Below are 24,305 nucleotides of genomic sequence, written 5' to 3' on the forward strand. Positions count from 1 at the left end.
GAGAAGGAAAAGAGCACTAGTGTATGCCACAGGTTAGTGAGTAAACTGCAGCCTCCCAGCTGCATGTCCTCAGCATTTAGCAAAGGAAAGATAACAGCCCTCTCCTAAAACAGGCACTCAGTAGGCTACCTGATTTTTCTGGGAAGTCAAGAGCACATCGCAAGGGAACGCACCAGTGCTGCAAGTTCATGCAGCAGTTCTTCCTTAGTGTAAGTATATGACAAATCCCAAACTAAACTAGGAGTTAATTTCTACTTAATTACTTGAGACAATGTACAAATTTAACCCTAAAGAGAGAGTTGTTCACCCTTTGTATGTGTATGTATGTATGGCCAGACTTGGTGAACGCAGATTTGGGCAGGGCTCTCCCCACGTGGGTGTGCCCTTCCAGCCTGCGCAGTGGATTTTTTAGGTGAGGCACAGCGTGCACAGAACTGGCCCCACTGTTTAAGTCCTGAGGTCCATCTGCCACGGCCGAGCGAGCTTGGACAGTGACAGTGAAGTCCTTGGGACTGTCACAGCACCCAGTACTAACCGGGGCTGACCCTGCTGAGCATCCAAGATGTGACGGGACGGGATGGCAGGGAGGCATTGAACTGCCAGGGGACGGTCCCACTGAGATTGGAACTCAGGTCCTTGGGATTCAGAGTCTGGAGTGCTCTCCTTTACACCACGGGACCATCCTCCCTTTGTAATAAAAGGATAATGAATTCTCTCTCCATTTTCTAAGTGGTTCTTGGCTCTGTACAAAAACACTGTGAAGCAACCAAGACTGGATGAAGTCTTGATTTGTGGTTTTGTAGGTTTGCAGGGTTTGTTGGGTTTTTTCCCCCTTTTCAAACACGGAAGCTTCACTAAAACATTCATATTAAATAGTTGAAGGAAAGAGAATGAACTTCAAAACTAAAAATTGTATGAATCAAGTTTAGTGCTTTATCCTTGTTATATAATATTAGGTTAATATAATAACAGGCAGTTAAATGCCTTCCTGATGCCTGATCCCGTCAGATCTTGGAGGCCAAGCAGGGTCAGCCCTGGTGAGTACTCTGATGGGAGACCTCCTGGCAATCCCGGGGGCTGTAGGTTCTAGTCCTGAGGACTTCCCTGTCGCTGTCCAAGCTCGCTCGGCCATGGCAAATGGACCTCAGGACTTAAATGGTGGGGCCAGTTCTGTGCATGCTGTGCCTCACCTAAAAAATCCACTGTGTAAACTGGAAGGGCACACCCACGTGGGGAGAGCCCTGCCCAAATCTTCTTTCAGGAAACCTCGCCATACATACAGTATAATAATATGGTTTTGTGCAAAGTGCAACAGTATCCTTCCACTGTGTTTTAGAAGTGACTCCCAGGTCTTCTTAAAAAGCTAAGGGCCTTGAAACACATACTTACTTGGGGTTCCAGTGAAAGTTTAGTTCAGCTGGTTGAATTCTGCAGTTCAAACTTGTTGCCAGTGAGTCATTTGAACTATTAAACACTGAACTTCCAACAGGAATACACTATTAGACCAGTATTTTACACTCACCTAAAAGCTTGATAATACCATGGGCTTAGCATTCTAATTAAGTCCATACTTTTAAATATTACCTCACAAATGACGGACCTAAGTTACAGCATCAGAAAGCTGCCTTTTGATACACATCAAAAAACCGATTCTGAACTTTCCTCCTGAAGACCTGTCTTTAATACGTATTTGTAAGGCATCTTCTTAATTCCTAAATTCTCTGTGACTCACTTTTAGGTAGGCCTTAGATCAGTAAATTTGCATTATGGCTGTTCAGGTGTCCTGGCAGCAGTGGCAGCTCAAGTGGTACTTGCTCTCAGCAGCTCATTGCCATTTCCATGCTCTGTGGCTGAGCAGACACACAGACAGCTACGCTGGTACAAGCGAATGCCTGAAGCAGAGACTGCTCATCCAGCTGACGAGGAAATCAAACTTAGTTGAATTATACAAGCAGAAGATGAAGGAATATGAAAAGCCAGCCTTACTGGAATCCAGAATGCACACTACATTTGCCTACTGGGAGATCACTTGCAAGCACTTACTCCTCTGTTTAACAGATCAGAATTGCGCTTAGTGTAACTCAAGCAGAGAAATGTGGAATCATCTCGCCATCAGTTATGCTGGACAGCTTTTCAAACAGCAGCTTTAGGAGGAGATGAGGCTGAACAAAGAACATCCAAGTGCAAAACTCTTTCATTTTCAGCTATTTGATCTTTAGCTGAACTACACTGAAGGATGGATTTTGAAGAGTTAAAATGCATTCCATTTATAAGTTAGCTTTCTTTCAAAAAAACCCACGCCTCAATTAAAACAAAAGGATTGTAAGCAGAGGATTTTTACTTTGAACAAATGTGTTTATTTGGGCTGCTGTGACTTTCTAGAGAAAAGCCGACAAAAGTTTTTAACTAGCTTTTACCTTATTGTATGCAATAGCTGTAGTGTAAGTGAAGTTCTAGATACACAATCTGCTTTCCACAGCAATCCAGGAGTTCCAGATCGAGGAAGATGCATTTGTATTCTGTGTGGGTTTGTGTTTTTTCTTAAAGCAAAGGGCAGAGATGCAAACATTCATCTTCCTGACAGGCATTCAGAATTCTAGTTCAGATGCACTAGATAGATATGCAGGGGCAACCTAAGATCATATTTACTATTCCTGCAGTGCCTGTCACTTGAGCACATTCCTGTAGTGTTTCCCCATGAAGTAAAATTATTATCACATTGCTAGCTAGAATACCTAGATCAATACCTGTGTCAGTTTGAAACCATCTATCCATTTGCTGCCTTTGTTAACATTTGGCCTTCAAATGGATTTTTAAAAGTATACAGTCACTATGGCTGGATTACTCAGATTTTGCAAATGTCCACCTGAATGTATGTATGCATGGCCAGACTTGGTGAACGCAGATTTGGGCAGGGCTCTCCCCACGTGGGTGTGCCCTTCCAGCCTGCGCAGTGGATTTTTTAGGTGAGGCACAGCGTGCGCAGAACTGGCCCCACCGTTTCAGTCCTGAGGTCCATCTGCCACAGCCGAGAGAGCCTGGACAGTGACAGTGAAGTCCTCGGGACTGTCACAGCACCCGGTACTAACCGGGGCTGACCCTGCTGAGCATCCGAGATGTGATGGGATGGGATGGCAGGGAGGCATTGAACTGCCAGGGGACGGTCCCACTGAGACTGGAACTCAGGGCCTTCGGATTCAGAGTCCAGAGTGCTCTCCTTTACACCACGGGACCCCTCTTCCACCTGAATAAAATCAGCAGAAATCTCAGGCTGAGCACTGATTAAATAAATGTTGTCAGAAAGAACCCACCATACCTGTCACCTGATAACATTTCAAGGCACATCTTTTCTGAAGTCCTCTGGGCTAAAACAGCATGTCCCTAAATCACATCTCACTTCACACAGTCTTGTCTCACCCACTCTACCTACTATAGCAGTGTTAAAGAGCATCCTGAGTCTGTCACTCTTTTACCCAAAAGCGCAAGGTGTTAGCAAACTATGTATTAATCAAATTCAGAAGTAAACTTGCAAATAAAAACTTTCTCTGTTGACTATGCAGTAGTAGGAGCCTTTTCTAGCTAAGCTTTTCAAAGAAAGGCTTTAGCACAAAACCATAAAAAAACTCCTACAGAGTCACTTGTCAGAAAAAAAACGTTAAAAAATCCTACAGGATCAGTTGTCAGAAAATCAGAGGAAGCAACATATTTCAGACAGCTAAATCAGCAGCAAGTATGTGAATCTGGACAATAAAGAAACTCCACTGTTACAAACTTCACTGTGTGACATGATAAAGAGGTAAGAAACCTGACATAATTGTAAACTTTCACTGCTAGGATAGCAAAGAGAACAGCTACAAAATTTTATGGTGCTTTAACTGTAAGATACAGTCAGAAAGTCTAGTAATTTTCAAAATATTAATATTGTTCTAAGTGTCTCATATAAAATGGTCACAAAGAGGAAGGACAGATTATCTGCAAATGATTATCTTGACTAATTCTTCTCAGAACAGTATTCAATGATTTTTAAGCCAGAGTCCTCAAAAATTATTTTTCATCCAGGTAGAGAACCTCACCCTAAGTTCCTAATGGCCAACAAGGCATTGAGAACAAGTCAGCTTTTGAATCAAGTCTTGCTACTATCACTGAAGCCAATAAAGAATTGATAATCCTTTATACCACATCTTATATTTCTGCTGTTCCTAACGGAAAAATAAAATCCTTTAAACCTGGTTTATACACGTCTTCCTGTACAGATCCTGTATTTAGAACAAATATCCCACAACGGAGTCTCAAAGGCACAAACAGCATGCCAATTTCTCTATTGGGGGAATTAAAACATTACAATACATGCATGCCAATTCATCACATTTTTCCCTTACACATCTAACACACACAATCCCAAATGTGACCGCAAGTATATTCAAAATTTAGAAGGAACTTAAACTCAAAAAAGTGGGGTGAAAAATAAGCATAAAGTTCAAAATTACAGTATTTCAGTTACCCTACGTACAGAAAGTACAGCAACAGTTCCCTAATGTTGGTATGTTTGACAACGGTGGAAATTGAGTTGCATCAAATTTACAAGGGATAGGAACAGTAAGTTTTTAAATTATTTATATATGATAGTAATGATTAGAGGAAGGACTTTCCCTTTCTCCAAGACGGCTCTTCTCTCATCTTCCAAGAGTAAGTCTTCAGTTCCAAATGCACTAAAACCGAGCCATCACAGCAGTCAAAAAAAACCCCTTGGCCACTGCTGATGTGCAGACAGTTAGAGAAGACATAAATTCTCTGCCACGCTACTTAACCACTTGGATCTATTTGTGGCTTTTTTTAGCCATGTTACCACTTGCTAAATTTATATACAACAGGAGTTAAATTAAATGCAAAAGAGGTCGCTCAACACCACAATAAAATCACCATCATATTCAAATTGGTAACATAAGAACACCAGTAGTACAAGCTGCCAAATATTAACACTTATGATGTTATAAGCATTTTAATATTTACTGCAAAGCACTTGGAAAGAGAATTCAAGCATCTGTTCTGTCAATTCACAGCCTACACACATACAATCTTTCAAAAGAACTAATTTAAATAATACAGGAACTGAAGGCTCCAAATAGGAATTGTTAAAATACATAGTTATTTTTATACCTCAATTACAGTTTTAGAACTTTTCTTTCCTTTGTCTCCTCCATGTTAAGACAATTTTTCTAATTACTAGTAAAGTTACTTCAATAACAGCACTGTATTAAGAGAATTAACACTTAAAAATGTAAAAGCAATTAAAAACTTTTAAGAGGGTCCATCTGTGTAGAAAGTCACTCCCTTATTGCTAACACAGATTTATCACCTTCCTGAATCACCTTGGTTGAACTGATTTGACTCATGTTAAATAAGGCATATCCCAAAACATTTTTAAGACAGTTACAAACAAATGCTGAAGAGAAGCAGCTGATCCTACATGGTATGTAATTATATACTCCTGCACTGGATCAATCAATATACCTGTAACCACAAGATACTAAATCAACAGTCTGGTATAGGAAGGCAGGTTTTGGATCATAGATGACTTGTCAGACTTCAGAAAACACACTATTCCGTCCTGCTCTTTAACAGCATGCTCTACTTTTTCATCAGGCTAGAGAAACTTTTTAAGAAAAAGTGTGAAGTCTAACAAAAAAAAATTACTATCTCTAGGAACTGCAGAGTGAAGCAAATGTCCATTACCTTTTTTTCTGGCAGCAGGCTCCAGTATCGTTGCCTGGACACATGGAATCTTTTTCAGGTGTCTGCATTGAGGCTATCTGAACTGCTTCACTTGTCATCTAAACAGAGGAGCACTTGGCAAGAAGCTGCCCATCTGGCAACTTGCAAGCTTAAACACTCAAAGGTTTGTCCAACTCGTACTGCAACTTCAGCTCCACAATAAATCACTTGGACTCACTTTTAATCAACACAGTTTAAACTCTTGATTTGAGATAGATACATATTATATCTATCTAGATATATATATATATCTGCTGAAAGTTCAGATTTCTTTGAGAGTAAAAACTGTATTAATTTTTCCACTACGAAAGTATCACAATACGTGTCGAACTATACCTGCAAAAATTCAAAGGGCAATTTCGTCAAAGAATGTTAAAACTAACATGCAAGAAGACCATGCCAATTTCCAAGAAATCACTATTAGAGAGGCTGCTTAAGGACATTACAAGCAGTCAATGCAGTAATGATAGCTCTACAGACTTGACAGCAAAAAGGATTCTGGCAAAGCAAGCATGTTAATAATTCAATGTTTGCTTTATGCTACTCATCATTTCAGACCTCAGCTGCAGGCAAATTTGGGTAACACAGATTAAGACACCATCTCCAGCTTCCCCAAAGATTACTACTGCTCCTGTACACTGTTGGCTGCAACACAGGCCCTTGCTGGACTGAATGGTGACGGGAACATCTCAGCACAAAGATGCATCAAAAAAACCCATTAATTGTAGCAAGGGGGCAAATACCCTTCTCTTTCACCCCATTTATAGAGACAACACATCAAGACATTTTAAAAGCTTAACCTGAATAAATACTATACTAGTTTAATAAACTACCTGGATTAAACTAGATATCCATAAAATAAATCATGGCACACAAAGGAATACTTTTAAGTATTCAGGCTTTTGCAGAATGACAACCAAAAGAATCAGATGAATTTAGCAGTTTAAAAAGAAAAGCAAGACATTTAGCTTGGGGATTACACAAACAGTTCACTAAACCTATTAAATAAAAAACAGAATCACATTCACAAAAAAATCAGATATAGGTACACAAATAGAAGACTGCTGATCCAAGCCTTTAAATAGATGCTGAATGCAGCACAAAGAGTACCAATTGCAGAAGGTTTCCACCCCCACCAAAACTGTTACCATTAGGCAACCAGTTGCCTATATTGAGTGCTACTTACACATTAGTCCCCAAAACATCTTTGACATCCTTCTCAATGACTACATGTAAACATCTCCAACACCTCTTCTACAACTGGATACCATGGCCTGGTATTCCTCCTTCTTCCTCTAATATTGTCTCTGCAAGTGACAGCTATCTATGTACCTCTCCATTCTTCATTGAATGGTTTGGGTTGGAAAGAACCTTAAGGACCATCTAGTTCCAACCCACTTGCCATGGGCAGTGACACATTTCACCAGGCCACGTTGCTCAAAGTTCCATCCAACCTGGCCTGGAACGCTGACAGGGCAGCCACAGTTTCTTTGGGTGATCACTTCTAGTGCCTCACCACCCTCATAGTAAAGGATTTCTGCCTAATATCTAATCTAAACCCAACCTCTCTCAATTTAGAGCAATTACCCCCTGTCCTGTCACAACACACTCTTGTCAAAAGTCTCTCCAGCTTTCTTGTAAGCTCCCTTCAGGTACTGGCAGACAGGGTCTCCCTGGAGTCTTCTCTTCCACAGGCTGAATAACTCCAACTCTATCAGCCTGTCACCACATAAGAGATGCTCCAGCTCTCTGACCACCTTCATGGCCCCATATCTATCTCCTCCACTCTTCCTTGACAGCAGTGTGGGAATGACACAACAAACGTAATGAACATTTTGTCAAGCTGAAGGCAATGGTATCACTCTGATGACCGATGTTAAAGGCTCCTACCACTTGATCAGTGCTCTGACTTGCAGACAGATACCAACTGTGCATGTGCATAAGTTATGGCTTTATCCAAACACATGCATCCACCATTCCCTCCAAAAATGCAGCAAACCTGCTCTCTGACTCCCAATTATTTCCTGATATTTTGAAAGTGACCAAAACACTGCTCAAGAGTGCATTTCCTGCATTCATTCTCTGCATTCACAGAGAACTACAGTAAGCTCAGCACAAGACCAAAAAGCAAACAAAGAAGAGTTACTAAGACACTGCCAATTTAGTAAAACATTCTGTATTGTATCATGCAACTTAGTGTATCAGTTTTAGAATTAGAAACAACTATGCTGCCCAAAAGACAGTTCTGCATAGTAAACACTACCTACTTCACTATTTTAGTTAAGGAACACAGCCAGCTTAGATGCCTCTGATCATTAGTACATTTCAACAGAAGTATGCAGAAGTATTTAATAATAAATACTCATCCTGCAAGAGTAGTATCATATGCAAGAAGCCAAGAACTCAGAAATAGTCCCATTTTGCACGTCTCAGTATTCATGCTTTATGTCATCTGATTATGGACAATTTTGAAAGTCTTACCTTGAATGTAGTACCAAAGTAAAACTTCTTCCAGATCTTTGTCTTTCTGATAGAGATTCACTTTAGAGACTCTTCCTTGTATATTAGGGGTGAATAAAGAAGAGCCTGTGAATCTGAAAGCAGTAAGATGGAAGAATTGACCAATTTCTCTCCTAGTTCAACAGAGGATTCAATAAAATCAGTAACTCAATAATTGCTTAATAGCAACAACTAAACTGAAACTAATAAATTCCATGAACCACTGGCAGAGGCCAAGTTAGTCAAGAAGTTCCTCTTTGTCTATGGTAATGCTGCAAAACATGATGTGAGTGCTTTTCACTTGTTAGAGATGAAAGTATGAAGTGATAAAAGATATCAACCATTCAATGGCCACTACTTGCCAAAAAGCTCTCACTGTCAATATGTCCCACTTCACAGATGTCATGTAAGCAAAGCCATTTCCAACTCAGGAACATGTAAACCGCATGGCAGAGAGAGCCCTCATACAATTATGTGTATCCATGCATGTTTAAGCAAAGAGACAACGGAAAAATCTGACATACCAATGTAATCATTGACAAGAATATATCCAGATCCTGGATGCCAAGGAAAAGGAGGACTAAAAGCTGACATAGCAACTTATTCAAAAGCACAGAAACCATGACAAAGAAGCCTGTTACTGGCCACTACGGATTTCTTTAAAAGCACAAGCAGAAACACACAAGTAATTCACTAAGCTCTCTTGGATACACAGCAAAGCAACCAAGTTGCATTTTTCCCAATTCCATGGGAAAGAAGGGCTATCTCAGTCAAACCCACTCAGTATGTAATTTCTGTGACAAGAATCTGACTAAAGCCTTGTCCATTTTGGAGATGTTTACATGTAGCATTTAAGATAACAGTTTGTTTTCACAGGCCTGGACAAAGAGGGAAGGGAACCAGTATCAGAGAAATAGAGATTTAGTTTCACTATCCAGCATCTTGCTTCCCTCTCCCTCCCCAGAAAACTCAAATGCTCTACAAATTGCTCTGTTTTACTGTAAGTTTCAGAATAAAAAAAGGCAAGACATACTGATAATAAGACATATAACTATAATGTTCTAAAACTTAATTTTCAACACTCAATACTTGAAAAAGAGTACTTTTCCTTTCTTTCTTAAATGAGTTTATTCCATGAATGTACCTTGCTTATTCCATGCTTACTGATTAGGCAGATCCCAAGTAACTAATGCTTAGTATCAACAGCAGTATGATTTCACTTAGGAGCACTAGAAATAAACACCATTCACATAGGGAATGAAGTTTCCAAATAAATCAAAAAGTATTGATTAGTTTTGCTATTTAAGCCCCTACCATGGATGACTCTTCATAGAATGATTCAGAGTGGAGGGAACCTAGAAGTCATCCAGCTCCATTTCCTCTCAAAGCACAGTCAACACTGACCTCCATCCCAGCTGTTCAGGGCTTTATCTACTCAGGTCCCAAAAACCTCTACAGAGGCTGACAGGTAACCACTTAAAGGCTCTTAACAATCATCTTTACAGTAAATATTTCAACTTTTATCCCCCAATTTCAATTTATGGCTACTGTCTCTTGTTTTCCCACTCTGCACCTCAGCAGAGACTGGCTCCATCTTCCTGCTATCCATCCTTGCATGGACCAGGATGGTTGCTACTGCATCCCGCCATGGCAACCCTTCTCCAGGGTAAACAGCCACAAAAGGCTCTCAGCATCCCTGCACAGGGCACACCCTCCAGCTCCCTGATCATATTGGTGGGACTTGCTCAAAGTTTATCAGTGTTGTTGTTGTTGGGGGTAGGGAGAACAGGAAAAAACTGGAGACATGACTGCAGATGCAGTCTGGGGTGATGTGGAACAACAAAAGCCAACCAAAAGGAAATAAAGTCGTTTTCATGACTAGCAGGGTGAACTGCAGACTTGTATTTAATAACTATTCACCTGAACCAGGTTCTTAGTAGAGCTACAACCCAAGCAAGTCTGCAGCACTTCAGGACAGTTACCAATCCTGGAAGGAGGCCTTGGCAGGAGCCCTTGTTTAAGACTCTGACAGGCCCTCTCCTCCAGCCTTTCTGAGTACTTCAGGATGGCCCCCCTGCCTCTGAGCCACCCACTTGAATTCCACCTCCTCCTCAGGGTCACCAATAAAGACATTAGATAAAAAGAGTAAGAAATAGTCGGTCACAGTAGACCCTTGAGGGACTCCAGTTGAAACTGCTGTCCAGGCAGAGTATAAACCATCAGCCACCCTCTAAATTGACTCTTCAAACTGCTTTCATTTGTCTAGTCATTCTCCCATTCAGACTGTAAATAGGAGTGTGCTGTGGGACGCTAAAAAGTGTTGCTAAGGTCAAAATAAAAAAACTCCAAACATCCAAATTGCTCTACCAGATGAAGACCCCGTCATTTGACACAAGGCAGTCAGGTTGGTCAAGCATGACTGACCCTTGGTAAAGGCAGGTCACCTTCTTTTTCAAGAACTTAAAAATGTTGTGCTACAGGTTGATATAAACTACTTCTTGATTGGGCTACCCAAACAGAGCAGTATTTAATGGTTTTATGAAGTGAAACAGAAAGTTTTCTTTATTATATAACATAGCAACAATGCTTGAAACAGTGAACAGGAACCACCTCAATGCTTCAACAATCTGCAGCATTCAAATAGTCTAAAGCCTAAATACAAGAACTTTGTGTGTTAAAAAAAGCAGGTCTCAACATACTAAACACAGCCATCAAGCAACTGAGTTTCTGGCTAATTTTCAAGGTATTTGGCAACTACACAGTAATAGCAGGGGTTATAAAAAGGAAAACTTGGTCTTTGTAATTCTACCTACAATTTATTACAGAACCAGGTGGCTGAGAAAGGGAAGAGAAAAGTGAAAAAGAACAGCAAGTGACCAAGAAAACTCGAACATGTTTCATTATGGACATTATAAAGAATTTCTGGAATTCAGATTGCTTCCATCTTTTTGGATAGTTTGAATTTCTCCCCAACTGTATTACAAGAAAACGCATTTTAGCGAGACCTCTGAAACTGAACAAATACCGGAACTCCTGGACACAGAATCAGTCAGTGCCTGACAAACAACTGCAAACTCTATTCTTTACAAGTGATGACATTACTCATGTTTCACCCAAAATAGTTCAGTCCCTTTGCACTTCATCAAAACTTATGCTTGAAACAGGCAGTGGATAAGATATTCTATCTGCACAGTAAGCAGTGAACGCCACAGCACAGTGGATGAGCTGAGACAGCCTTCTTATCCCCTAAGGAAATTTGTAAATGTGACACAAACCACAGAAAAACAGCTTGACTTGATCAGGAACTTTCTGACAAACTCCTTACCATGAGCTTTGCTATGCAAAGTTTTGGTTTCTGTTGTATTCTCACGTGTCTACAGATATTCTTGTCAGCAAGTGCTGGTACTTAATTAAACTGGACTGAATACTGTGAAGAGAGTCATATAAACATCTGTAGTAGGCTATGCATTCGGGGGAAATCCAAAGGAGGGGACAGACCTGTTTAATTTAGTTATAGGAGAAGTTTTAATGTCAAAATTTAATTGCATGCTCTTTTTTCTTTGGGATTGCACCATGGCCTGTGACACTGCTAATGCTGTCACAGCTATGTGACTTCTCTATGGTCTTCTCCTCATCAGCAGTAACATTCCAAGTAAATATAGCACTTCCATTTACAAGACAGGACACCAGATATCCAACCCACCAGTGTCAAGAACCAACATTAACAGCGACACAAGAACCTGCTTTGAAACATCTCAAGGTACAGTCTTGCAGTAGGTCAGGATAAGCTACACTAATAACTGCTGTAAGCCCAGCTCCTGTCACGTGTATTTCCTACTCCAACCTTTGCCTCAATAGTTGCTCTCATATCGTCATGCAGCAAGCTGACTCAAGAAACTAAACTAAAAGGAAATTAATCTTGGTAATATATATCAAACATATGCACATAACCTAACTCACCATGAGATGAGACAGAGCCAAGTAACAGCATGAGAAGGAAGAAGATCCCACACCTGGTGAGAAGCAGAAAACTGCAGAAATACAGCAGCACTAACACATTAGGTAATCATAAAAGAACCTTTTCCTTAATGAAAGTCAGGATTATGAATGAATTCCAGAAGCAAATGCCTGAGTGCATGCAGAGGCCTAACAAAAACTCTTTCTGTACTGTATCGAAACTGGAAAAGTGGTGAAAAACCAAACTATTCTAAGGACCTTAAACTAAACAGAGAGATACCAGATGCTCACCAACTAGGCAGCATGTAGCAGAAACCTGTTTGGGTAGAGGGAACAAACTCCTCATAATAGAAGACAAAACCAAAGCTGTATTACGTACAGTGAGTCAGCTTCCAAGAAGATGCTATACCCATTGTTTTCAAATGGCTGCAAAAGAAGTAACAGCAGCTGTAACTTGTGCCCAGCACTCTCACAGAGGTAGCAAAAGATTTAATGACTAGAAAGTAACAGAGAAGAAATTCAGCATTAAAAACTCATCTTCAATTGAATTACATGCTACCTACTTGAACTGTCCTGTCTCTAGGATTTTGAAGGCACTTTCCTTTTGTCAGTTGAACCAAATAAGCTTTATTCCTTTTCCCCATTTTAATGTAAAAACTACTCCAGGTCACACTAGCTCACTAACTTGCCTTTCCTTGCCTAAAATAGCAGTTCAGTTCCAGCACATAGTTCCAGTCATCCAAAGACCCTACAGGAATCTTTGCTTCCTCAGCAACAGCGACACAAGTCTACCAATTCCATGACACCTTACATCCAAAATACAAACAGATGCACTAAGTTTTGCACTATCTGCAGAACTTCTTACACAATTCGGGGTGAAAAAAACCAGCAACTTGCATAGTTGATTAAAAAAGCACTAAATCTCTCATTCCTCCCAGCCCTTACCAAGAGGCAACACAATGAGAGAAAAAGAGCTTGAAGAAACCACACGTAAACAAAAATAAGGACAGAGAATGAAGACTAATACCAAGAAGCTCCTTCTCATCTCACCCAGCAATGTCAGTGGTCAACTAAACACTTGCTGGGTTTTACCCATGCCAGTATCAGTGTCATGATACCTCTGAAAGCCAAACAACTCCAGCAGATCATGGCAGGCAGCAGAACTTGGTAATAAAAGGCTGTGTATCTGCTGATAAAAATCTTTCACATGATGATCAGACAAATGAACAGAAAGTAGAACCCTGTGATGAGAATAAGAAAGAATTCTCCTCAATGAATAATGTGCTCTGCCTACTCAAGCATTTGCTGGATTAGCTGAAGTTATCAATGAATGTATCACACAAGTTCTTCAGAAAGCACTGTAGTTTTCTCCCTTACTAAGAACCCTTCCATGTGCTCTCCTGCCTTATTTCAGTTTCTCTCTTGCAGTAACAGTATCAGACTTTGACCCAAGGAAAGGAGAGGATAAACAATAACCAGGAAGAATCCACAATTCTGAAACTGGAACAAAATTAACTGTGCTGAAAAAAACTTGTTCACAGGTAGTCCTGGTTTACCACTTCTCTCTGCACTAGTGGTAGCTTAAGATGACTACTAAAAAGAAGACAAATAGCAGAAGAGGATGATGAAGATTCCACTACAGTGTTCTAGAACCATTACTTTACCTTGCAAGGGTTTCAAGCACAAATCTGACAATTCATGACAGATTCAGGCTGTCATGCCTGCTTTGTATGCAAAAGCTTCTGTTTTAATCAGTACTTCAATAAACAAACACACAAGATCTATGGAGGAAGGGACAAAAGAGAAAGACACACTAAGTTTTCCACATTAGCTTCCTATTTGTGAAACTGACAACATAACCAGGTTTCAAGTCTGGACAAACATTAAGAAACTTTTCCAAAAAATCAGTTACTTCAGTTATAGCATTGCTAGGCCAAGTTTTTGTTTATACAAAACACATCTGAATCTGCTAAGCCTGAAAAAAACAAAACAGTGGGAAAAAAATCACTTTCCATAGTAAGTAACTAATACATTTCCTAGATGGAGCTCTGCATTCCTTCTGTACAGATTCAGAACCATGTAAAACTTCACACTGAAAATAGTACAGTCACTAAACACATCTGAGAATGTATGGTATTTTTCAAGGAATTTTTTTTCCAAATATGAATTAATAAAGTACAAACATAGAGCACCTTCCACAGTGACATTTTTCTGACCATGTTAAATTCTGTTTCCTGCCATTGGCAACAGCAGCACACAAGCTAATTTCAAGAATCCTGAACTACACTGGAATTTTATTTCTTCCCCTCTGACTGCAGAAGTAAGGCACCATTTTCACTTTATGGTAAAAATTCATAGGAAATTGTTTTGACAGTTTGCAACCTTATTCTCTTCCCTCCAAAAGTCAGACGTGCTAAGTTGACAGAATTTCTTTTTTTTCTTTAAATTAAAATAATATTGGAACAATACTCAGAATGACAAAACAAGCTACTTTGGTTAACAACAGCTACTAATTTGAGTTCTTCAGATATTTTAGAGAATTTCTTCTCTGGCCTAGAATTCCTTGTGCTTGGTGTATTCAAGTTAAGAAAGGGAAAAGTCATCCCACTGGATTTAATGCAACAATCTGGATATTGAGGTCTTCAACAGCCCTTAACTTCCACCCATTTGCATGCCCAAATACCATAAGAAAATATACAGAAGTACAGACATGGTTCAACATAAGACAAACGAAAGGGGAAACAGAAGCAAAATAAATTTATTGTTTACTATTATGTAAAATAGGATTGAAAACATCAGTATCATTATGGCACCATCCAAACAATCCTTCCACATCACACATAAACCTGATTCTTATTACAATTTTAAAACACAGCAAAAAGTCAAGCTATCACTTTTACACTTAGGACAAACCAGATGAGCTCTCAAGGCCTGCCTGCAGAGGAGACTGAAGAGCTGTTTGGCTGCAGCAAACACTGTCAAACATCTCTTCCCAATATGATCATCCAAGAAAGTGGGATGCTTGTCTTTTCCTCAAGCCCACAAATTACTTGTAAGGCACAGACACATTAAGTTGCTTCCAGTTTCTTTACACTGCAAGAGGTGCACAGAATCTGAGAGAGGCCTGGTTGGAAAACCTCACAGAAAACAAACACTTGCTATTATTAATGATTTTTAATTGACTGAATGCTTATGAACTTGGGGTTATCTTTTGAACAGCAGTTTGAATCGCGGTGCACTCACGGAGGATTTACAGAGCAGGTTTCACACTCCCCTCTTCCCTTCAGCTCCAGCCATGGTTTTCACAACATTGTTTTCATCTTGCTTATATATAAAACTTCTCCTAGTTGAAGTCTCATGCACAACCTTCTAGTTCAGACAAAGTACTCCTCAGAGCAACATAATCAGACACAACGCAGGCTTTGCGTGACTCCAATAAATCCCTCCATCAACCTAAGCAACCAGCAAAGAAAAGAGCAGCAAAGACATCATCTCAGAGGAAAGGAAAAGTGGACCAAAACATCTCTTGCTATAATAGGTCTCCTGGAAAAGTGATACAGGCACAAAAACCATGACAAGCTCATAAATGGATAAACATCCCATCTTAGGAGCCCATTTGATACATCTATAGGCACCAGTGCCACAATTACCGGGTAACACTCACTGAGTGTAAATCCCACCTGTAATTAGACATTGTTAATAACCTCCTCAGGGGCGTCACTTCAGTTCTTACTGACAACACCCCAAGTGAGACATCCATGAGTCTAAACACTGTCATGTGCACTGGGACTCTATGGAGCCGGATGGAGCTGCTCTACCTTTTAAACTGAGGGAGTGAACACTACCTGGCCGAGTCAGTGGACTGCCTCTGTTTGGTCTGGATTCGAGTAGTACAGCAGCTGAAGTAAGAAAAGAACTTCATGTTTCTTTTGAACATACACACTAAAAAGAAGTAGCTTTTTCCTGAAAAGTCAGCTATAAAATTTTTTATCAAATGTCCTGCAGAGAATCAAACTTAGTATCAGACAGAAGAAATCAGTGCCTGCAACCAGTACCATACCTGAAGTGAGGCCTTGTGCACACTCTACTATACAGAGTACTTTTAGACCAGGATAAGATTTTCCTCTTGGGAATTGGAACAAATAGAACAGACACATATTTTATTAACTATACTAGGGGAAAAGAGCAGGACCAAACAGGACACAGAAAAAAAAACTGAGTGACCTCTGTGCCAGATTCACCTTTCATACCTTTAGAGAAGCTACCTGAAGTCAGTGCTTTGAGTACAGGGCCACTTGAAACAGAAGCAAAAGGAAGAATTTCTTTAGCTTCATACACTGAAGACAGAGCTCTCAAACAGCCTGCAGTACCACACAGTTTCGGTACAGTACCTCTGATCTGAAAAGTTTCAAAGCACATTACAGTTTCAGCAGTTTTTCAAGGTCACAAGGGCAATCACAAACACAAGTCCCTGCCCCCTCCAACTGCTAATCCACCACCCTCAAAATCCAGTCTAGTCATACTCCACAGGCTTCACAGAGACATTTTCAAAACCCTCCCTTACTTCTCTCCCAGAATCATGGTCCAAAACTACTGTATGTAGTACTATTCATACATCTGCAATATAAAAAGGCAACTTCACATCTGTCCATATTTATTTGGAGGTGGTTCAATAAGCATGCTGGATACTCTCAAGAATTTTATCTATTCTATGAAGAGATTTTTAGTATCCCTTAAGAAGCTGCCATGAAGAACATAATTTCCTAATTCTAGATAGGTTGCCTGAAATGTTGGGAAGATACACCTTTTACTCTTGTCAAGGACATTTTAAATAGTGGTAATTATGAAAAAAAACCAAACAAACACAACAAAACCACCACAATGGTGACAGAACTAGTGGAAAATAACACAGCAGCAAGCCAGGCTATAGTAACTGTTGTGTTCCCCCCCAGTTTTACTGAAACTAGCTCCAACTCAGAAGTAAACTCAAGGGTAAGTATTTTGCAAATAATCAGGTCCCATGAGTTTTGTGGAGATAAACAGTCAGATCAAGGAGAGATATCCCAACTAGTGCTCCTTGAGTACAAGTGCAACAGAAGCTCAAGCTGTGTTACCAAACCCAACTTCCCACACAGGACAGTAGGACAGACTCTGTCACATGCAAATACTGTGAGAGCTCACAGTGCAGCACACCCAGAAAAACCCAACCACAAGACACAAAGTCACAGGAAGTCAGGCCTCATAACCTGCTGGTCACACAGCTAGTTTCATTCTTGATTAACTGAAGTAAAATCATGAAAAAACTACTGTCCAGAATTTATTGTAGTTTTAACACTAGTCATTTTCACACGAAATATCAACACTAGGGACAATAATTTGGGAAAAGACATTCAGTTACCAGTCAAGATAAACAAGCAATCCTTAGTCAGAGAGCAGCAAGGCAATTTCTGCAGTCCTGACAACAGCACTTCGGAGGCAGCCAAAGGCAGAACCCACTCCCCCCATAGCTCAACACCCTCTGCAGTGCTCTGAGGTCTGGACACCCAGTTGGTGTTTCTATGCTGCACTTCAGTTTGAATCAGGAGAATGCTTTGGAAGGAAATCTGTCACCCCATGTCCTGTACTTCAGTTCACATCCCATAGAAGGTTCCGAACACATGATCTGGACAGCTCCAGCATTAACCTAAACCAAAATCTGGGAAAGCGCCCAAAAGCCATTAATGCTTGGAGGATACTCAGTCCACAGAGCCAAACTACAACAAAGCACCATGAAGTACACACACTGTGGACACTGAGTCTGCCCATCTTACAGCTTCACTCTACAACCTTCTTCAGCTGCACCATACGGCTTGTTATGTAAACGTAACCAATGTGGCAGAAACTGTCCATTCACTTGTGAGAGCCTCAAGCAGCAGGAACTAAACCCACAGACTTAAGCTGCCAATACACAACTGAGGAGCCCTAAGAGGGCTGCCCTGGGACTTTTAGTGCTCCTTTTCCTGGAATGATGATAGTGTATCACCACTTTTGCTTCCACCCCTTTACAGGTTAGAAGTTTCAAAAGCTAGTGGGATATAGTTCCCAAAAAGTTTTCTGAAGTAAAAAAAAAAAAAACCACCCAAAAAACAAACAAACAAACAAAAAACCCCAAACCAAACCAAAGCAAAAACAAAACCAAAAAACCACAAAACCCAAGATCCTCACAGTTCTTGCATCACCTACATTTATTGTTTTATAAAATGTTAAATAACACTGAAAACACAACCCAGTAATCCACATCAATGGCTTCACTGGAGGTGGGGATAGGAAAGGAAGTGCAGCATGTGCTTAATAATGCTTTTTATTACTTGTACATCAGCTTAACCAACAAAGCTGCCAGCAAAGAGCTTTTTTTCTTTTTGAATAAGCTGACCAACATAATATTCATTGTTTCGCCTGAATCAAAACATCAGTTCTTTACAAACAGTTCCATCGTTGAGATTTCTCTCCAGTCACCAATTTTTCTTTTTCTGCACAAAATTTTGAATACAAGATCAATAGTTTTGAACACATAACACCTGGTTTTAGCAGACCAACAAGCTGGTGAGAACAGACAAGCAGTATTATATGAATAAATTACAATTACAGTGAGGGGTTACCTCCTCTGCTCAACAAGTCCCCATCTTACTTCGTTACCTCCTTGATAAAACAATTAATTCATATGCTAACAATGCACAGCCATGTTTGCTCTACATTCAGTAAAGGTCAACTTCCTACACTGGGGTGCAGACACAACAGAAGGATTATTGAAGACGACATTTTCTGTTAACACATTAATCCCATGAAAACTGCATAGAACAAATGATGTTTTCCTTTGTGATTTCACTGCAAGTTTGTGGTTATTGATTTGCCATTATCATATACACTGAAGAGCCACCTTAAGCTTTCCAGTAGCCTTGTCTGAAACATCCTTAAGCAAGGTTTGTCTGACCTGTTTCCTGTTAAAATAGACTTAAGCACCTAGTTGTACTATTTGTTCAAAAGAAAACTCAATGAAAAAGTTATTTCCCATCAAAGATGAAGAGAACCTATGCCATGGGATAGTGGTGACATCATAAAATGACACACTTCAGTAACATTAATGAGAAACTAATGGTGCATGGGAAAAAAAAGTTGTGGATAACATTTTTCCTAGCAGAACAGTAACACCTGGGCCCAAGTAATTTCCCTCAAAATTATAAGAAGGGCTGTTTTCTGCTGAGATAGTTTTCCCTTCTATCACTCTCTGCACTAAAACATCCTTGTGCCTTCTTTCCCAACGCAGGGTTTTCCAAGAGCCAGAAGACTAATTTAACCTACAGTCATTGGCAACTCTTATGTTTCAACATGCCAATCATGTCTCAAGAAACCGAGATGCACTGAACTGCTCATCTCAGGAAACTGGAGATGAGCTACGCCAGCTCAGTGAATTTCTTATCATCTCATGGGAAGACTTTCAGACCAGTTTTCTTTTGGTGTGACACTCATTAATTCCTCATAATTTTACTTGAGTTTAGCACATACTACAAATATGAACCTGTACAAGATTGGCAAATGTTAAGCAGTTTGACCAAGGTTTCCCATACGAGATATGTGCCCAAAGCTGAAAGACATCATCCACAAAGCTAAGGAGTTTGCAAAGTTGTCTTGTTAAAGAAAAACAGTTTTGATGATCTTTTGGGAAACTCAGCATCCTTATTCTTACCTCATGGACACATCTTTCAATTTCTCTTTTCTGGGCTTCTATAGTCAGATGTCATTCTATTTGGGTGCTTCTATTTTTTTTCCTTACAAATAAGCTGTTATGACTGGTCCAGATTTTGACATTAAATTTCCTGAACATTATATGCATACCAGACATGTTGGAGACCAGGGATAAACCTGACCCCTCTTGAAGTTTCATAAAACATTGATCCTGCATTCAGCCTGCTAATAGACAGTGTGAAAGAAGAAGTCACCACTCACACTGCGTAAGATCTTGAAGACCATCAAGCATAAACTGAAGTACAGAATGAAAAAAAAATAGCAAAGGGGTCAAGAGAGAAAAAAGATTTTACATCACGAGTTTTACAAAGGAATCACCATTGCTCTCCTTCAATTTACCAATAAAACCAATAGTCAGATCAAATCACTTGGATTTTTGAAAGGCCCAAGATCTGAAGGATGCTTGTTCATTTGCATGGAAGAGTGAAGTGAAGCTCTGAATCCAGAGAGATCACAAAACTTGTTGGACAAGGTAGCAAGAAGTAAAAAAACAAAGCCAAGCCAAATAGAACATATTTGATGCAATTAAGGTGGTGGGTAGAAAGAACCAATGCTAGAGAAAAAACCCAACTATGGGCACAAAGATAGGCATGACCTATTCCAATCATCACAGTCCACACATGGAGTCTACAGCTTGGATTCTTTCACCAGGAGTTTTCCATTCACTTGGAAGAGAGTGCTAAAAAGCAAAGTTTAGCCAGTTATCTTCCAGTGCTGACTGGAAAAGAACAGCCAAATATTTACCACTTCCCAAACTACAGCAGAAGGCCTCTGTGGCAGATTTAAGCATTCCTACTGAACTGGTGATCCAAGACACTACCAAAAGATCGATTTGCCTTTTTTGGTGTTTTTTGAAAAATAAAAGGCAAACAAAACAAGAGAAACCACACTGACAAGCAGACCCCATCCCCCCTCCCCAGAACACTGTGGAGGCATTCACTGAGGTGTGCTGCAGTTTGCTCCACTCAAAATGGGCAGTACTCACTAAGCACTGCTCCACACACAGCCCCAGCCCTTGCTGCAGCCTAAATAAACCCTGCTCCAAACACTAAGACAAACACTTCACAGACAGAAATTTTTATATCCACTGCTTAGAGTGGACTTTTAGTGCCTTTCCCTTTTGTAATACGAAGGCAAGACATTTCTGCAAGAAATACTACCCTCCATCAGCCCCCTGAGAGCAGTAGTTCTTGACACTGAACACCTTCAACACAGAATTCACAAGCTTTCATTTCAACTGTGATAGGTTTGTATTTCTTGAGACACAGTCTCAAGTTTAGTAAGCCAGAAGAACACATTAGTGATTATCACTGAAAGAGTTTAAGGGAACAATAATAAATGCACACTGGAGACAGGAAGAGAACTGGATTGTCCAGGATAACTACAATCACCTCATGACTACCATAGCAGAAGAAATATCGGTTCTCTTCACCCTCTATGCAGCCCTCTCCACATCGCATTAATTACATTTCTGTCATCCTGGTGTTATGTGCCTTAATTAAATCACTATTCTGTGTAACAGTCTCCTCTAAATATCCGTGCAGAACAAGAGATGAGGGGCTGTATAAACACATAATATGCACTATCACAAACTTGCAGAATATGGGATACACACATGCAATTATTCCTCATTTCCACCTGAGCCTTCCATCCACATGGACTGTCACCTCACAAATCTCCAATCCTCAAATGTTTATGCACTGACTGTCTCTCAAACACAAGCACATGTCCAGTACAAAAGACTCTGTGACTTCTATAGAGGAGCACTCAGTTAAGTGTTAAGGTATAGATAATGCATGGAATAAACACATAAAATAGACACACTGGAGCCCCTGAGCCCACACATGCACAGAGCTTGTCTACACCACATTAAGTGCTTTTGGTTCGCTGCTGACCTGTCAACACCACTATGAGTGCGAGTTTCAGCAAAAGTTTTCCCTTAACGTTAATGGACAATTTACCCAGTGAAACAAACAGAACAAAATAAACAAAAAAAAGGCACACTTTACCATTACCAGAAACCCTTTAACTGTTCTGTAGCCTCCTTTAATCTGATAATGTTCATAACAGTCACAAATTGCCTCACTTTTATTCACTTTTTAAATTTTCACTAGATGTCACAAGTATAAAATACTTCCCTCCATATTCTGAGCAGCAAAGAATCCCCACAGCCTCCAACCTGCTCAGGACCCACCTGGGACCCCGGACCGAGTTCATCATCCCTCCCCCACACCATTTCAACTTTTCATAGCCTCAGCCAAAACCGCCTGTCTCCTGTCTCTATACACAGACTAACTAACTCAGCAATACGAAAACTCCAGTTTCCCTTTTGCACAAATACCATTCCCCTGATACACACATGTATACATAGCCTCACGTACTCTTCACCCTGTATATGCATAATCCACACAAATTCATCCTACCCCTCATTTTCAAATGTAGCCAAATACCCACCCAAGCCCCCCTCACTTTCTTATAATCCACAATAATTCCTGAAAATTTACCCACAGGAGTAGTGCATGGATGCCCTAAAACACAGAAATTCAGACTGTCTGACACCTGTCACAAATACACACACCTACAGCTCCCCGGGATGTGCACAAACGTTTCTCTGAACAGCACTATCATGACCTCAACACGTGGCATTTGCTACACATTTTCCCATTTGCACTTCATGGACCAAACAACAAATACCCAGCCTTTCCATTTCATCACAGGTGAGGCACTAACCCACAGGTGGTCTGACATTCCCAGGACACAGAGCACGCTGGCTGCCTCTCCAACCCACCTCTACACACAGGACACAAAGCTCACTGAGCTGGTGACAGCCGGGCATCTCTCTCAGCTCCCAGTGAGCAGCCCACAAACCAATGTACGGCATAGGAACACGCATGCCTTGCTGTCCACATACCAGCTCATATTACACACGAAGGTCTCCCACATTAAGTCTAACCACACTGGCTACCAAACAAAACAAGTTCAGAACCTTTTAGCAGCCTGTTACCACTGTGCCTGTAAGTTGTACACAGGCTTACCTAACACCCAACGCCTCCATCCTCCACAGCCTTCAGGAGACAGTGAACTTACCACCTTACTTCTCACAACACACATAAGCTTGTTTACCTATCACTCTTAAATTTATAGGCCTTCATGTACCACTGCTCCCAAATACATGTGGTTTCACCCACCACCTGCACCCCCACGGTATAAACACATCCCTCAACCTATCGCAGCACACAAAACATGACGGGCATCGATTTTTCCAGCTGCCTCCAGCCCACCAAAACGACTCCCTCCTTTCGATGGAGATATTATTGTAAATTATAGTGAAAGGGGCTCGCAGAGCCAGCAAGATCCAAACTACGAGAAAGAACTGCCTTCACCTCCTTTTCCCTAAAGGCTCCCAGGCATTGCCCATCTATTCGTCACTTCATCTCGTCACAAACACCCAGGCCTGACGGCAGCTCCTCACCCCGACCCCGGGGCCGTGCCCACCGCTCGCCCCCTCCCACCACCCGCACCCCGCATCGGTCACACCGGTCCGCTCCGACCCTGCCCCGGACCCAGCCAGTGCCCGGGGGGGGGCCGGGCCCCCAAGCCTCCCCCGGCGCCACCCCCGCGGGGCCCGGATCGCCGGCTCCGCCGCCGTGCGGGGCCTGGGCCGTGTCAGCGCGGCCCTCTCCGCTTCCCCGCTGGGAGGGAGGCGGGGGCCGGGCCTGGAGGCGCCCGCTCACTCTCGGGGGGCGCAGCCGCCGCAGGCCGCGCTCGCTGCCCCCGCCGCGCCACGGCCCCGGCCCGCCCGCTCAGCCCCTTCCCCCGCTCTGCCCTGGTCGCTGTATCTACCTGCGGGCCCGGCGTCCCCCGCCGCCCGGCGGCGCTGCGGGGCCCGGCGCGGGTGCGGGGGGTGCTGGCTGGGGCTCAGGCGTGCGCCGCCCCGCGCTGGCCGCCGCCGGCCGCCACCGCCGCTCGGTCGCGCACTCGGAGCGCCGCCAGCAGCGCGGACATGTTGGAGCCGCCGTGCCCCCGCCCGCGTCACCGCGCTCGGGAGGGGCGCGGTACCGGCCCCGCCCCGGCCCGCCCCTCCCACCGCCCATTGGCCGCCCGCCCCGCCGGCACGGCCCCGCCTCGCTGCCATTGGCCAGCCGCGCGCCGCTCGCGCATCGGCCCCGCCCAGGCGCCGCTCCCTGATTGGCTCTCCCCGCTCTGTTTTGGTAACCATTGGCTGTGGCCCCTGTCAGTCACGGCGCCAGCGCACGGACTCGCTCTTTCTCCGCACTTTCCTTATAACCGGCCCG

At 41.9% G+C, this 24,305-nt stretch overlaps 1 protein-coding gene across 5 annotated transcripts in view; it reads right to left on the bottom strand.

Annotated features, from left to right (window-relative positions):
• PPM1B (protein phosphatase, Mg2+/Mn2+ dependent 1B) overlaps positions 1-24,052 on the bottom strand; it is a 65,526-nt gene extending 41,474 nt beyond the window's left edge. For 3 of the 5 annotated variants that reach the window (XM_071577373.1, XM_071577357.1, XM_071577340.1), the window contains exon 1: positions 23,854-24,052. The gene's annotated coding sequence lies outside the window, so the exon portion shown is untranslated. Of the gene's footprint in view, positions 1-8,253; positions 8,367-23,853 lie in introns of all 5 variants that reach the window. The other 2 variants (XM_071577366.1, XM_071577349.1) reach the window with 1 other exon arrangement.
• Positions 24,053-24,305: the final 253 nt, after the last annotated feature.

This window comes from Pithys albifrons, chromosome 2 (assembly GCF_047495875.1).
Source record: "Pithys albifrons albifrons isolate INPA30051 chromosome 2, PitAlb_v1, whole genome shotgun sequence".
NCBI classification, from domain to species: domain Eukaryota; kingdom Metazoa; phylum Chordata; class Aves; order Passeriformes; family Thamnophilidae; genus Pithys; species Pithys albifrons.